Source organism: Anas platyrhynchos, chromosome 1 (assembly GCF_047663525.1).
Source record: "Anas platyrhynchos isolate ZD024472 breed Pekin duck chromosome 1, IASCAAS_PekinDuck_T2T, whole genome shotgun sequence".
In the NCBI taxonomy this organism is placed as follows: Eukaryota; Metazoa; Chordata; class Aves; order Anseriformes; family Anatidae; genus Anas; species Anas platyrhynchos.
In genome coordinates this window covers 136,594,764-136,610,160 of record NC_092587.1, presented here as the reverse complement: position 1 = coordinate 136,610,160, position 15,397 = coordinate 136,594,764, and positions in this window count along the sequence as shown.

The window sequence follows — 15,397 nt, the reverse complement described above, 5'->3', positions numbered from 1 at the left end:
AGCAGATCAGTCATGTCCTTAGTGGCAGCATATGGATGGATGTAAGTTAGGCAGTTAATTAGTTAACTAATCACTAGATGTGCTTGCTTAGAGACAAATATCATGCAGTGAACTGACCTGTAGAAACCTCCATCTTAAAAATAAATTCCTTGTTTTATGCCCTTCTGATTTGGGCAGATTCACGCAAAATGCTGGATGACTTGATAGGAGCTGAGTAGATTTAACGGCTTAGTAGTTACAGAATCCCTCAGATACTGCAGACTGCTTCTTTAGTTCATGTGACAATTATATCTCAATTTGATCAGAGGGGAATATGTTTCCTCTTTTCTAAGAGTTTGGACATTATGTCCTGTACCTTCAGTGCAGGTCTACCAGCAAATCAATGTGAACAGATGTCAAGTTACAGAATCCCAGCCTGGAGATGGGTTTGCATTCATATTCAACTTGGGGAAAGCAGCTTTGTAAAAATGCCAACTTTTCTAAGGTTCACAGCCAAGAAAGTTATATTAAATGAATCTTGCACATGCAAAAAGCCACAGTCTCTTATTAAACCAGTCCCAAAAGAGCTGATGTCCTTTAACTAGAAGGAAGTATTATCTAAGGAACATGATTTTCAATCTAAGTCTAGAGACTTATATATGCAATATATGCACAGACAATGAAAATAGTGATTTTATGTCTGACAGTACTTTCTTCTGTGTTTTCCAACTGGTTATGAACTGCTCCTTCTCAGTGAGCAGATACGGTACTTCACAAGGGATTTGGAATACGAATGACTGCTGTTCTTTATACTGCAAGAAACAGTACACAGCTGAGTTCTTCTGATCATGCATCCAGTGGTTTGTATAAAACAACTAGGGTGACATGCCTCTTTGATGTGTCAGATAGATTTAATCTGTGGACCCGATATTTTCACAGAATAAGGCCCTTAAATGAGTATCAAACAACCTCTGTGCCTCCAGCTGTTCTGGAGGGTTTGCTGCCTAACCAGAGATGCAAAAGGCTAAAAGGAGTGACATCAGTTTGAAGTCCAGGTAATTTGTCTTAAACTGTAGGTTTAAGACACATGAAAAAGCAGAGAAGAAACCATGCTTCCTGAAGTTAAATCAGAGTGTTGTCATGGAAGTATTTTGCAATTGTTCTCCATTTTGATGGTTGGCTTCAAAAAGGCAGTGGCCTCTAACTTGCATTTATGATTTTGTTGGTGCTACCTCTGTACTTCTACCTGGTAGCCCTGAAAATATAGAAGCTGTATAACACAAACAAAACATAGAAGTTCACTTCTGTGTTTCCCATGCTCTTCCCCCTATTCTGCTACTTGAAAACGATGTGGCACTGGTTATCTCTGATGCACTTTTTTCAATCAATAAACATTTATATTCCATAACTTTACATTTTCCAAATTCCTGCAGAATTACAGGAATGATAAGCATTTGGTTTGTATCTGTATTTTCAGATAGCTAGCAGAGAACTTGAATTATTAGTAGCTCACTAATATGAGGAAATATTCCTGCATACTACCTTGAAAATATGAGGTTTAAAGTGGACATATATAAGTATGGAATAGCCAAGAGTCTTTGAAGGGTGAAATGATGAAATATGATGAAATTAACAAAGTGAAACCTTATAAACAAAGACATTTTCTTTGTTCTTGAATAGAACATCATATATGAAGATCTATTTAAAGTCCTTACAGCATACTGAAATAATAATGTTAGGGGAAAAGACAAACAAACAAAACCCACATATCAGATTAGATATCTTGTGGTTAATGGGTTCTGCTGTGCTTCACTTCAGAAAAAGCAGCTCAAGAAATGCTTGCTAGTTAATGTTTCCTTGGGAAAAATTCTAATCCTAAACCTAAACTGGTACTAGTTTTCTTCCAGTGTCTAAATCACTCTGTATACAGAGGCCTTCATGTATATAATTGGAAATAAATGCAATTATTGTGTATCTCTTGCTCTCTCTCTTCATCCTTCCCATAATCCATGGCATTCTATATGTGCATTTGTCACTCCTCTCTCTGGAATGAAACATATTGGAGTATGTATGATAATCTTAATTCATGTGATATTTTTTTCTCCTGAAACGAGGATACAAATTCAGCACAGATATGACTGATGGCTAAAGGGATATACATGTATCTCTATTACTTGAGGTGTTGTATGTGTCATGGAGAAGAATCTCCAAAGCTCATGGCAAAGTATGGGAAAGATCTATTCTGCTGTAAATCAGTGCAGTTTCCTGAGAACAAGGTGATTCCATGGTGCAGCTCCAGTAAGCAAATAATGATGGTGCCAGCTTCTATGTATGAGCACTTTTTTTCCTGAATGACTTAGACCAGCTAAATGTACCTCAACAATAATAACATTTCTTCAGCAATCCCATTCTCTGAAGGAAAATAATATGGACCTAGAACAACATTGATTTAGAATATATCTCGATAGCCCATGAGGGCTTTTGTTTCTGTGAGAACCTACTAAGCTTTCCAAATTTCATGTGGGCACATCTGTTAGTCTCCCCTCCACTTGGTGGATTCTGAGTCAGCAGGACTCAAGTTGTCCCCTGCCAAAAGACACACAGCTGCATGAATGAGGTGCTGAACTTGACCTTATAGGCCCAGCTGGCTTGTGGTTCCTTGGAGGATATTTTTATCCTAACACTGATATTTGTCTTCTTTCAGTTTATAAATCACTCCATGTATAGTCCTCTACTTGCACTGATGGCCATTATATCATCATAACGTTTAGTGTTATTACCTTGGCCTCTTAACTGTTACCCAGTATTATTACTTTTGCATTGGAAATGGCTCCTCTCCCACAAGGAAACGAATGCATCTCCCTCTGCAGACAGCTATGCGGGCATGAGCTGTACCTAAGGACAACTAGGCCAGTGGGATTACCAGTTTTAGCTCATTTCTATTTTGACCACCTTCTTCTTTGATATCTTCTATGGCTGTGAACCACCAGGTAGAAATCCAATCCACAACAACAACAACAAAGAATGTTACTGAGCCATTTACTATGAGCAAGACATGTTTTTCTTAACTGTATGATATAGTTTCTTGCTTCTTCTACAACTCTATGGCATGGGGTCTTCTCTGCACCAGTGCTCTGGTCACACATCACTCTGACAGGGCCTAAAAACTGGCATCCATTCTCTGTCTGTGTGTTCCCCATGGCCCATGGAAGGAAAAAATAAATAAATAAATAAATAAACACATATATTATTGTTGTTGTTGTTAGAAATCCCAGTGAGACAAAATCTTCACACAGATAATATGTGAGGGGGAATTAAATGTTTGGGAAAGGTTGTATTCCAGTGCACATCACTGGAAGACTGCCAGAGGCAGCCTGGAGCCATTGATGAGAAAAGTGTTTATTGTGGGCAGCGTGGTAATATAGAGGGCAGCAGGGACAGACCAGAAGGAGACTGAAACAGTAATAGCTGAATGTGCAAAGTACACAGAAAATTATAATCTAATAATGAGCCTCTGACAAGGCAGGTGTGAGGATGAGATGCATGATCACTGAAAAGGCTCAGGTAGCTTGGTGGAGGCTGAACAGCCACTATGGCCAGGGCAGTGATTCGCTGCTGACCTTCACACTAACAACAAAGGTATTGGGTGAAGGGCCCTATCCTGACACCTCTAGAGCTGCTTAAAAGCTTAAAAACTTTGACCTCAGTGTCTTCCCAGCCCTGACTGAAGCTGCAGCTGACAGCAGGCAGAAATGCTCTTATGTGCTTTCCCTGCAAAAGGATTTTACAGCTATTTTTCTGCCTCCTTGTAGTTCTTTTTTTTTTTTTTCTTTTTTTTTTTTTTTTTTCCTGTCTTATTTTCCCCTTCGTAATGGAGGGAAAAAAGGTTAGATTAGAAAACTTCAATTAAGCCTTTAAAAAGACCATCTGCTGAATGCTGACTGGGGTTTCATGTAAACAAAATGCCTGTGCTGGTTACAAACAAATGATCTTATCTATTGTATTGTGTTACAAATTAAAATTAGATTAAGCCACCTACATGGTACCACTGCTGAATCTTAAATTTCTTATGGAAACTGAATGTTTGCTGCAAGTATTCATTCGGCCTGATGAGAGCCTCATTATTTTTGTACCAGCAGTACACACTGGGTATAGCATAATCAAAGCCTGGGGGTACGTATTAATTATCCTTTTGAATAGTGATGAAATTTTAAAAAGATCTCCTTTAGGCTCACATCATCAGCAGATGAAACAAAGCTTTGCACAGCTTGTGAGCAGTGGCTCACATGTGTTTTTACATCTGTTCAGGATATTTCAATTTGAAGCGCAACAAGCCAAGTCTGGGATTAAAGACCTGGAGAAAGAGGGGGGAAAAATCTGCAACAATAACCAGACCCCACCCCTTCCTGTCTGCAGCAGAGAGGAAGAGTGCCTTCTCATTAAAAAAATAATAATAATAAAAAAAAATAAAAAGTGCCCCCTCCATTTTGCTTTATATTTTGGTGGTAGTAATATTATTTAGAAAAGGTTTGTAATGCTCTGAGCTGGCCACACTGCCCGTGGGTACCAGGACTAATTATCTGGTCACCTGTCCTTGCCTGCTTGTAGCAGCATCTAGAGAGGTGCCATACTGTCAATACTAGCGGCTCTCGTGCAAATTCACTGCAGTTTCCCACTCCAGGATGGATTACAGTCAGGTTAAAGAGAGGAGGTGTTTCTACTTACCCAGATCCCTGCAAATCCATGTTTGCCTGTTTGTGAAAAAAAATGGGGAAATGGGTATGCCCTTTGTCAAGAGGGTTACGTTGTCCTTTTTGAATGGTATCAAGCTTACAGCGTAATTGCTTTGCTGGAATGTAAAAGGATCATTTAGAAATATTGTTTTAAGCCATGTTGAAACTGCGAACCACAAATTGCACAGATTAAGTCCCACTGCTGTGAAGGGCAAAAGCAAAAGTGGTCAGTCAGAGTGGAGATGTATTAGCTTTCAGTGGGAAAGGATTGCTGTGGTTCGGTGCTCAATCAAAGGACCAGATTTTCAGGCAGCCACAAAGCTAGTACCCCTCTGAAGTCTGCATGAGCTCTGACTTGATAGACACTCAAAGATCAAGCTGATCATGTTTACAAGTCCATACACATATTGCTATTTGGTGGGTTTCTTTCTTTCTTTTTTTTTTTTTTTTTTCCACTGCATCTCTTGAGAGAGAGGCAATAGCCATTCAGCCAAATTAAAATAAGAGAGGCAAGGGCAGGAGGACATGACTAGAATCAGTGCTGTTGACCAGATATGAACTTAGATCAGGTGTTTATTTTTAAAAGTTCATTCATTTCTGCATAGCACAGGGTGAATTCTGCACTCATATATGCTGATTTCTAAATACGCATCATGGTTGTAGCCTAGTACACCATCCAGAGCTTAATTTTATGAATGGTTTTGAGTGAAAATAATATTAATCTGCTTGCAAATAATCTGTGCTTTACAGATTAGAACACATCCTTCAGTTATGATAGATCAATTTTATCTAATTGCTTTAAAAATATAGAGGCACCACCAAAGGTGAGCCATACAATCTATTTAAAATTCTTACTTCCTTGGTCATGTACAGTGTTTTTGAAGCAGAATAATCTTGTTAAAGGACATGACTTATAATTCATTTAGTGAGTTGAGACTGCCAAAGTCATCTCCCTCTGTGGGCATTTTGAGATACCATAAGCATCTCTCTGTTGGCATATGTTGTAAAGCGAGCAGGTCTCGGGGTCAGGTTCTCAGATGCCCCAAACCTCTGTCATGTACATCAGGGAGATGCACAAACAGAGAGAGAACGCAGTTTTGTTCACAGGTCAGAAGTGAAGGATGCAAGCCCTTTCCCACTGATAGGACACCATTGACTTAGCTCAAAACAGACTCTAAGTAAGGAGGTAGAAGACCTTACTCTCTGCTTTTCAGGCAACAAATGAATGTTGTCATTATTAAAAATTAATTATGATAATGTGTTGAAGACTACACTTCAAGTTGTGTGGCTGTTGTAAAGTAACAGCTGTTGTGGTTCTTTCTCTAGCTCAAGCCTGCATGGCCTGTCATTTACTATTCCTTACAGAGTCCAGAGTATGGATCATAACAATATAAATATGGATATATGCTTAAAAACATGATTAAAAATAGTTACTGCTCATGGACAGTAGCCAATTTGCCAACATGAATAAAACCAACACTATTTTAAAAAATGCAGCATGACATATAATGGACAAGCCTGTAAAATTCAAATAATGAAACTTTTTTTCAGGGGTAGAAATGAGTGAATGTTAAAATATGCTTTCCTATAAAATAAAAAGTGACCAAAAGTATTTTTTTCATATTTATAAAAAAGTGCTTGCAGGCTGAGACTTTGCATGCCAAGTTTCAGCCTAAAGCGAAATTTAACAGCTGAGTTATAAACCTCTAAAAATAGGGTTTTGTAATGGAAGTGCTGACACAACTTTATCTATCACAGTGAGAATGGCACAGCTATAATCAAAAGTACATAGTGTACTTTGTCTTTGAGTAACATAAATAGCTGTCAGGATGGCCTCCAATACAGTTCTCCATGTTATTTTGACTCCAGCACAACGGAAGCAATTCCTTATTCTGGCACTCCAAGACAAATTATCTAAAATTATAGGGTCCTTGGATTTCTCTACAAATAGTACCCAAACACCCTCACACGTTGCCGTCAAGTGTCACTAAGAGCTCAAGCTGTTGTAAGAGACCACATCTTGATGTTCTCCTGTGGGACTAAATTGCTTGTTTTTCTGCTTCACTTCTTCAGTGGGTTTCCACTGAAGTATGAGGGTAATATCCACCAAGACCAAGCCCTTGGCATGTAGGTGCCTTTAAATTGCTAGATACTGTTGTGGCTTCTTGTTTTTGTGGTGACTTTTGTTTTTAATTATACTTCATCAAATAGGTGCTATGTAATTAAACGTTTCTGACAATACTTATTTTTCCAACCTTTTTGTTGCATTTCTATGAAAAAAATGGACATATTTATGTATTTCATGACAGTCTTAGCTTTTGTCTGTTAAATCACCTTGTTGGGTTGATTTTACCTCCCACCTCTTTTTCCCGTTTCTCTTTTCTCCCTGTGTATGTTAATCTCCCTTTGAATCTCCTTACTCTCCTATGTCTCCCATACTTTGTGTCTGTGTGAGAATTTTTCTAGTGGAACCTTTTCTGAGGTTCTTTCACATCCAGGTCACTGAACTCAGTGACTATTTTGCATGCTCAGTGACAGACTCCTAACTTCTGTCTCTCCTTTCCTAAAGCACTTTAGGAGTTTAAAGCTAATAGTTAAAAAAAAAAAAAAAAAAAAAGTCTATCACCTTATTTTGCAAAGACTTCCACACATGTGTAACTTTGAGTGAGCTGCAGCTGTAATGTCTTCAATCAGAGAGACGGGTTGAGGCACAGCTTTGTGAAATACTTAAGAAAATACTTTTTGAAATACTTTCACAGACAAAGAGTCAAGAATCCCCTTGTCCTGGTATAATGATACCTTGTGTAACTTCTAGGTTGTGCCTCCATCTTCAAAAGCTACAAAAGTGGGCTTTAAAAGTGAATTCTGTCTGAAAAGACAGAATTCCTTCCACAGAATGTGCTCGCAGTGCAGGGAAATTCCCTGAACCTTCACTGATGCAAATAGAAATGACTCTGGTATCTCTTCCAGGACATTTAACTGATTTTGCTGTTGTCATAGCAATTTAACCAGGAAGAATGTTTCAGAGAAAAATATGGGATACACATTGCTAACCATCAGGTGACAAAAGATAAAAAGCAGACAATAAGAAATAAAATAAAATATCTGATAGAAGAAACATGAAACAGGAAACAACTTCCTTATTCTAAGTAAAATACTTATAGCAAGGATGAAAGTTTTATTTTTAAAGTAAGAAGTAGGAAAAAAAAAATATTTAGATGAAGTTGAAACTGAAGATTTCAACAATTTTAGTTATTTTTCTGTATGTTTAGTCTAGAAATTTAGGGTGGTTTTAGGGCTGAAATTGAAGGATATTTTTGAAATATCCCATTATTTCATAAATATTTTTGTAATTATATTTGATATAATTTCAAGTTAATTTATAATACTTTTTTTTTTTCCACATTGAGGCTAGTAGGGAGAAAATTAAATGAAGATTAAATAACAGATATACTCATATTGCTTGTTGTATAATGAAATGACTGATGTGTTTACCTTTATATGTTTCTGCCTTATTTCTTTTCTTTTTATCTAGGTCCACAGAATAATACTAAAAAACGCATGGTGTCCTGGGACAGCTCCAGTCTTCAGGTGGCTTCAGCTCTTGGTTTTCGGCCTCGTGCCTAACACAACTCACCCGAGGCATGGCGATATCCCAGCATAACACAAACCTTGTCATGTCTTATTGCTTAAATAACACAATAAGGAAATTAAAAGGCTTGCTGCTTATGATTTTCATTGTTAGGGTTTATGAAGTCTCGAAGAATTTCAGGAAATTGATTACCCGGGGGGTTTAGTACCTTCAGTTAAAAAAAAAAAAAAAAAAAAAAGCGAAAAGCACACATATAAAAAGAAACCCTCTGACTAAACTTCTTTGATATTAATACAAAATATGTAGCCCTGTCCATCTTCGCAGATCCGGGATCATGCCCCGACAGGCAGGCTCCTGTACTTGACGCAGTGGGGTGTCGGAGCCCGGCCCTGGGCTGGATCGGCGTGGGCTGAATGCCCTCTACCGGGGGAATCCATTTTGCGCTCTCAACAGCGCGGGCTGGGAGGCTTTGCCTGCCTCACCTGCATCTCCTTTGCATCAAAACAGTGGGGGACGAGAGGACGGGGAGACCAGACTAAATAACGCCGAAGTGCCTCCAGCAAGGGGCAACGGGAAGGAAATCACTGGTGTACCTCTCAGCTGTGCTGCTTCAGTGAGAGAAGCAGGGGAAAGCATGTCAGGCTGCACTCCCCCGCCACTGTATGGCGCAGGCATAGGCCCCAGCATTGCTCTTCGTGTTGTCCCCAGACATGTTGCCACGCTACCATGTTAGGAGTTTCACCCCCATCACATGCAGCCGGCACCAGGCCTCCTTGTGCGAGAGAGATCTGTGGCTCTGTGCTGTCTGGGACCCCCAAGTTTAATAACACCCTTGCTGGTTGCTGCTCAACCAGGCTATGAAAGGCAACAAAGATGGTGGCAGGAGAGCAGTGTGGAGCTGCCCACCTTGTCCTTCCCTGCCCTGGCCTGCTCTTGCAATTCCCTTGTCCCAGCCCAAGTAAGAAGGGCTGGGTGAGCAGTACTGCTGGATCCTAAAGGGGTAGTGGTTCAGGTCCAAAACCAGGCTTGGCCTGAGGGAGGCCAGCCTCCATACCTGTGGAGAGAGCACCTCCTGCTGGAGCAGGGTTCCCCAAGGCCTGCTGTAGGGGCAGATGGGCAGCATGCAGGGAATAAGAAACAGGAATAAGTGTTTTCACTTCACCCAGCACTGCTGGACAGGGAGGTTTCCATTGAGTTAGTTCCCTCTTTGCCTCCCAGAGGCTGCCCCGATCAGGGCTGCCCATATAGTGGTGCCCCTTCCTCCACAGAGACCACAGTTGTCAGGTTTCACTGTCTGTGTGAGGGGTCTGATTTTTAGCCACGCAGGCAAGAAAATTTTGGTCTCAGTGCAGCAACTCTGCTGAAGACAGCAGCCAGTGCAGTGTGCGCTGACAGTGCACAACTGGGTGGGATGAGGCTGCTTCAGCTTTACCCCAGGACCTGATCACTTACAAAGACCTCAATTAGATCCATCATGTTATCTGAATGGTTATTTTGTGATTTAATTCCCCCTGCTTTTTCACAGTGGTAATTAAACAAGAAAGGGAAGGAAAAAAAAAAAAAAAGAGAGAGAGATTAATTGATTGAACTGGTTCCAGGAGAAACCATTACTCCTGTTTCTCTTCTGTTCTATATGGTGTTTAAACAACTCTGAAATGGAGCTGGATGAATCCTGCCAACATATTTTTGTGAGCGTTGCTTTGATTTTCAAATGAATTGTCTTCATCTGCTTTTATTCCCTCATAAAGCCTTGGCTTTATGTGAACATTTGTACAATCTAGGTTGCTCATGAAAAGAAAAAGAAAAAAAAAAAAAGCTAACATGTTTCAACATGATGAAAAATGAATTTCTTCTCTGTGAGCTCAAGAATTATGTCATAACAGGACCAAAACAGTGTCATGCAACAGACCAATAATCACCAATGACATAGTTCAGATATGCCACAGTGCAAATGAATAATACCATGTCATGGATCAAACAAAATTTATGAAAAGTATTTAACTGAAATCATAAACAACAGAAACTCTATATTTAGAAAAAGAGGTGAAATGAACTAAATACTGCAGTTATTGCCAGTTATTCGCTCTTTCACTGAAAATATTAAGAATATTTTTCTTTTAAATTGCATTCAGTTAATGTACATTTGTAAGTGTGATGGCAACAAGTATAGACCATATTAGTCAAATCTGTGTTTAGTGAATATGAATAATATGTATTAATCATGAAAGTCCCTTGGTAGTAACAAAAATACTTACAGTTTCTTTTTTTTTTTTTTTTTAAACTATTTTGAAAAGAAGGAAGAAGGAAAAATCACATAGGAGTACACTTTTAAGAGAATTTTGCAAAAAAAAATAATTATCAACATTAAGGAAATGCAATTTTTCATCTGGTTCTAATCTATAGCTTCATAAAATCTCTTTGTTGCACAGTTATTCAGAGACTGAATAAATATAGTGCTAAAAGTTACAATGAAGGTTTCCAGAAATTTTGAAAAGTAGTCAAAAAAAAAAAAAAAGGCAACAACAACAAAAAAACTCTAAATTACCTTCTCTCCATCTATAAGAAAGATTACTAATTTAGTTTGTATTAGTGTGAAACTTTTTTTTTAAAATTGATTTATGGCACCTATCAGATTATATAAGTTTACAGAAGGGCTTGAATTTTTCTAAAGTACCTTTTGAATTCTTTTAATGAGCAGACCTGATGTTTAGAACAATACATCATGAGTCCTTAGTTTAACCGTGAGTGTCGAGATCCCTGTTTGAGCCTGAATGATTGTTCACCTCAGGAATGCGCTATGGATCCTCTTCCCTCCCAGAATGACCTACATGTTTGGAGAAAGCATTTTTATATGGAATCTCTCAGGAAGAACACAAAAAGCAAATTAGGATAGTGAAGAAAAAAAAATAAAAGAGGGAGGAAAGAGGAAGTTTCTTGCTCTGTTTTTTCACCCAGGATGCAGCTGGGTATATGCAGAATGTTTATAGGAGTCACAGTTTTAAGAAATAACTGTATTCCTTTAGAAATAATGTAGAAAACAAGATAAAAAGGAAACTTTATTTTACAGTATACAGATTTCATATACAGTTATCTGTAAAATATGATCAGAGTGTTACGCAAACTCAATATTGGGCTGTGCTGGGGGAGGGGGGGGGGGGGACACGACACAACAGATTCTGGGATGTGCTAACATGAATATTATGTACAAGTCACAGGAGGTGTTACCTTACTTATGAGAAAGGCTTTTGCTGCAGTGTCAGCTGAGGCACAACTCTTTGAGAATGACATGGCCAAACAGCAGAAAGTTCAAGAGGTTAGTCTCAGAAAAACTGAGCAAAAGAAAAAGGTTGTTGTGGTTTAGCCCCAGCAGGCAGCTCAGCACCATACAGCCACTCACTCACTTTCCCCATGTGGGATGAAGGAGAGAATCATAAAGGTAAAAGTGCAAGAATTTATGGGTTGAGATAAGGACAGTTTACCAGGTAAAGCAAAAGCAATGCATGCAAGCAAAGCAAAATAAGGAATTAATTCACTACTTCCCATTGGAAAGCAGGTGTTCAGCCACTTCCAGGAAAGCAGGGCCTTGGGAAAACAAATACAATCACTCCAAATGTCCCAAGCCTTCCTCTTGTCTTTGCCTCAGTTTCTGTTGCTGAGCATGATGCCACATGGTTCAGGATATCTCTTTGACCATTCCGGGTCATCTGGCTGTGTCCCCTCACAACTTCGCATGCACTGCCAGCAACCTCACCGACAGGGCAGCATAAGAAGCAAAAAAGTCCTCGGTTCTATGTAAGCACTGCTCTGCAACAAATAAAAACATCAGTGTGTTAGCACTGCTATTTTAATCAAAAATCCCAAACACAGCATTGTGTGAGCCTCTACAAAGAAAATTAACTCTCTCCCAAGCAAAACCATGACAAGGGTGAAAATGTTGACAGCTGTAAAATCTAAAAGGTGTGAAGACATGACACCAGTATTTAGAGTCATTACCAAGCAAAGGATTGTTTCTGTCTTCCTTAGGGACAGAGCAAGGAAACTGTGTTTTAAATCCTGGAAGGAAGTACAAGTGAGACCAGACCAGGTGTTTTCCCACCTGACCTTGCTCCCAAGACATCATGGAGGGAACTCCAAGGGGCTCCCTGCCAGTACCACAGCCAACCCATGTGTGTTGGTTTCACTCTGATGGGCAGCTCAGCCCCACCATGCTGCTCTCCCACCCACCCTCCTAAAAGAACAAGGTAAGAAAATATGGAAAAAACTTAACAGGTTGAGATAAGTACTGGGAGATCACTCATAAATTACTGTCACAGGCAAAACAGACTAAACATAGAAAGATTCCCCAGATCTGCCCTCTTCTACCTCCTTCCCCCTGAGTGGTGCAGGGGAACAGGGGCTGTATTCAGTCCCTAACTCTTCATCTCTGCCACTCCTTGTTCCTTCACGGTCCCTCTCTACCCCTGCTCCACGTGGGGTCCCTCCCATGGGATGCCGTCCTTCCCAAACTGAGCCTGCGGGGGCTGCCCACAGGCAGCAGCTCTTCAAGCACTGCTCCCACATGGCTCTGTACCATTGGGTCCATCCATCCCCCAGGAGCAAACTGCTCCAGCATGAGTCCCCTGCGGGTGGGCGGCAGCCCCCCCCAGACCCCTGCTGCTGCGTGGGCTCCTCTCCACGGGCTGCAGCGTGGAGATCTGCTCCATGTGGGACCCATGGGCTGCAGTGGGACAGCCTGCTCCACCAGGGGCCTCTTCATGGGCCGCAGGGGAACTACTGCTGCTGCTGCCTGCCTGGAGCACCTCCTGCCCTCCTGCTGCACTGACCTTGGGGGCTGCAGGGCTGCTTCTCTCGCAGTTTCTCACTCCTCTCCCAGGTGATGTTGCACAGGTTTTTTTTTGTTATTTTTTTTTTCCATTCTTAAATCTGCTCTCCCTGAAGCCCACCCAGCATCACTCAGTGGCTTGGCTCTGGCCAGCAGCGTGTCCCTTTTGGAGCTGGCTCTGATCTGACATGGGGCAGCTGCTGGGCTCTGCTCACAGAAGCCACTCTGCAGCCCCCTTGCTACCAAAGCCTTGCCACATAAGCTGATATATCATGGCACCCACCTGGGCTCAGTGATGGAGCTGTGTGATAAAGCCATCAACTGTGAAGGTGCTGATTCACCAGCAAACTCTTGATATCTGAGGTGAGACCCACTAGATGGTTTCAGTCAGGTTTCCCTTTCCACACCCTCCTTCTCCTTTCAACACAGAAACAGTGTCCCAAATCTCAGCCTAGTAGGAGGAAGCCTGCAAAGAAATGTTGACACTGGTTTAAAGAGATGAAAACTTTTTTTCAGTGAAACATTTTGAAGTTCATTGAACCTATCCACAGCTTTCTGATTTGTAGTAAGCATATGTTTATTAATTTTTTTCACATAAGGAGGTTGACGAGAAATGTTCTGTTTTGTTTGTTGTGTTTTGTTTTCCCCAAATAAAAATAAACCTAGGAGATGTGTCTTTAATCTGACTCCCTCTCCCCAAATAAATAAATCTCCAGATTTTTCACCGATGGCTACCATTGCCTCACTGACCACCTGGCCCCATCGATGAGCCTCCAGTGGGGAAGAACAGTGGTGGCTGAAACTCTATGTGGGAGGCACCCGTATAGGTGCCTGAATTCAGTCAGGTAAAAGTTACCTCCAAAACATATGCATAACACAAGAAGATGATGAGACCTAGTTTAGTTAGAGAATTAAAATGTGCAGTTTGGAAGTAGCCAGTAACTTTGTGTGCATCTGTGTATGTGAGAGCTTATAAAACCCTTATTACTCAGGAGTGCCTGATTGCAAATGGCTAGAACAGGTTTTCAGCCAAGAAGAGGAGAGGGGGAAGAGGGGAGGGAGGAATGCCTCCTGGCAGAACACAACTAAATATACGGAGAAAATAGTTGTTATTTCAGGTGCTCAGGTTCCCAGTAGAAAATAAGTTTAATTAATTAATTTATTTTTCTAATTTGTGAAAATATGCCTAGGTTGACCTCTAGGCACACGTGCAAAAGCCATAAAACCAGATTCATTCATTAACCATCTGACACAATGTCAACCAAGGATAGTCAAATAAACAAATAACACGTGAGGAAAACTCAGACTCCTCCCTTCCAACTGTCTGGAGGAAAAAGCCTTGGAGAGTGAACATGCTTGGCAACCTGCCTTGGGCTCCTTGCTCACTGCCTTTTTCAGGTGACAAAGAGAATTGAGTGTGAATTGTGGTGATGAACCCTCTCACTCTTGATTTAATATTCATGCCATACAATTAAATGCCATAAATTAATGTATTTTTTAATATTTTTTATTTATTTATATTCTTTTTTAAATATGTCACGTGAGCCAGTTACAGAAAGGAGTGTGTAACGTGTTTGGGTCCCTGGGACTGGACAGGGAACTGGAAATCAGGATTTATGGCTTCTGCTCCAACCCCTGCCGCTCTCTGTTCTCTGATTTTGGGAAGCTACTCCTTCAGAGTGGTTAGATGTACAAAACTCATTACACCAGACTCATCAGATCCTAGAAATTCAGCATATTGTTCTTTTGCCAGCGTGTGTTCTTTGAAATTCTCTTGTTGCTACAGGATGTAGCAACAGGACAGCATTGATGAGACTTTTGTTCTTTACACTTTTTCCAGCACTTCCATACGATTTCAGTGACTTTGCACTTGAGGTCCCTGAAGAAAATACCTATCAGGACTTTAAATGCTGTCATCACTGTGATGCCACCAGCAGCTGCAGCTTTCCTCTTGCAACATCCTTGCTTTGCATTATGAAATAATCCATTATGGTTTACTTTATAAATAACCAGTTTTTGAAAACGCATATATCACCTGTTTGACAAGCATGTTTTTCCATGGTAATGAATGCAGGTTTGTGTCCAAACATCCCATGTAAACCCCTATTTATAACCACATGAAAAAAAAATCGTTTGGGGCCAAGGCTTCAAATTTAAGTTCTAACAGGCAGGGTACTGTTCAAACTGGTGCTCTGTGGCTGTGATGGACACAGAACAGAGCAATATATATCTGGTTTTCAGCCTAGGAGGAAGTCTTCCCCCTACTTTGCC